Source organism: Trachymyrmex septentrionalis, unplaced genomic scaffold (assembly GCF_001594115.1).
Source record: "Trachymyrmex septentrionalis isolate Tsep2-gDNA-1 unplaced genomic scaffold, Tsep1.0 scaffold80, whole genome shotgun sequence".
Classification (NCBI taxonomy): domain Eukaryota; kingdom Metazoa; phylum Arthropoda; class Insecta; order Hymenoptera; family Formicidae; genus Trachymyrmex; species Trachymyrmex septentrionalis.
In genome coordinates, this window is record NW_017305988.1 from 2,557,282 (window position 1) to 2,559,467 (window position 2,186).

Genomic DNA, 2,186 nt, shown 5'->3' on the forward strand with positions numbered 1-2,186 from the left:
CCTCCTCCTTTTTCTCAGCAAACTATATTTTATGAAATTAATCGCAGTTTGTCTTTTCTCTTTTTTTTTCCTCGTGTTCTAGAAGAAAGATATTTCTTTGTCTCTCTCTATCTCTCTCTCTCTCTCTCTCTCTCTCTCTCTCTCTCTGTATAAAAGCGACAAGAGAGAAAGAGACGCAAAGAGGAGGAAGAGGAAGAGGGCGGGGGAGGTCGTTTCTCGGGTCGACCACAATCGGCCAAATTAGTCGGGTTTCCACGGGGTGTGGCTTGGGTTAGTTACGCTTTAGGTGTCGGATGGGTTGGAGAAACAATTTGTTTGTTCTGTTAGCGGCGCGCCACGCTAATGACACGTTACGTCAGCAACGCGATCGAGAGGGACAAAGTACGGATCCCCCGAGTATCCCGGAGTAATCCGAGTAGCCTCTGAGAATCGTTCTCTCGGGTACAAGAATTAATTGCGTTAATCTCGTGTTTTACGAGCGACCTGGTACGTATCACCGCCGGCGTGTAGATATCGTATATGTATATAATACCGTGCCTCGTGGACGGACGATGGAGAAGATGTGCGCGCGCGAGCGGTCTGAAATTCTCAGAGATATTTTAAGGATTCCGAGAGCATCGTAAAACTCTTGGCTCCACCGCCGGCAAAAGATCGAACGTTGGCGAAGAAGAAGAAGAAGAAGATGAAGAAGAAGATGAAGAAGAAGAAGAAGAAGAAGAAGAAGAAGAAGAAGAAGAAGAAGAAGAAGAAGAAGGCGAAGAAGAAGAAGAAGAAGAAGAAAGGCGCCCGCGAAAGTGATGGCCGGTCGTTAAAGATCGGCTCTCTCGCGCGCGTGATGCCGCTTCGCCCGGTTGCGAGAGAGTGAACGGGGCTGTCTTACATTTATATCTTGTAATCGGGGTTTACACACATGTCACGTCGAGCTCACCACACAAATCCATATAATATCAATGTCACGACGAAACAGCTTCGACCGTTATTTTTTTGTATTTTTTGTATTTTTCTTATTCAATCAATGTAACCCAATTATCGCTCCGTTACAATTCTTAGCTTATTGCGCTGAAAGATAAAAAGGACACCACTGTATGCGTCCACCTACACCACGTCATATTCTACCTAATACAGTTTAGATAATTACATGATGTAAGAGCAATCCGAAAACTGCGACGTCACCGTCGCAAATCGATCTTGGACAATCGTTCGAATCGACATTGACAAAGACTGGGTATTCCGCTACACAGCGGTAACGTGTTACATCGCACCTGCGTGTTTCCACGCGAGGGAGGGGGATGCTTCCCTGTGTGTCGCTCGAACTTTTTTAGCTGTCGTCCTAAAAGTGTGATACCGCGAAGAGTATGTATATAACGCGAAATTCCGTGTATGCGGTAACTTTATTTATACAGGGAATACGCCGCGTGCGTTCGCGTTCACTGGACGTTAACAATAAATAGAAGCGTAGTCCGAATGCCAGAAGAAGAGGCGGTAACCTACCATTATCGTGTGCTCCGACGTCCTCGCGTCGTAGCGTTTAGTCACGCGAACCTTCGCTCCCTTGCAGCTCCCCCCTCACCGCGGCGGAGGGGGAGGGGGAGGGGGAGGGGGAGGGAAAAAGCGAAAACGACGTACGAAAGTAATAACGCGCGCCAATTAGTTACGAGAGAAGTAGACAAAAACGCGACGTTCGTTTCGTCGCTCGTTCGTTCGGTCGCAGCTAAATGTGGCGCACTCGGTGACTACGTTTCACTTTTCAAGAGCGGCGCGATTCACGATTGATTTCCAACGAAATTAGCAAAGACCAAGGGCGAGATCGAAGAGAGGAGAGGTCTCGATGGAGAGGGAATGGGAGAGGTGGCGAGGGTGAGGGTAGGGGAGGGGAGGGGAGGGGAGAGGAGAGGAGAGAGAAAAAGGTGGAAAAAGACGGAGCTAACTCGTAGGTTCGGGGCGGAGCACGTCCCTTGCCGGAGCACAAAGCGGCCTGAGGTATAAATTGGTTTGTTTGCCGCGGAGATGAAAGGGGCCGCTAAATGCTATCTTTAAGGTGTCGGATCAACGCAAATGTGGCTGAGTTACTCGTAATTATAGGATACTCGGAGCTCTCGGACCTACGCTCGGAGCTCGTCCGTTCGCGCTCTTTCTCTCTCTCTCTCTCTCTCTCTCTCTCTCTCTCTCTCTCTCTCTCTCTCTCT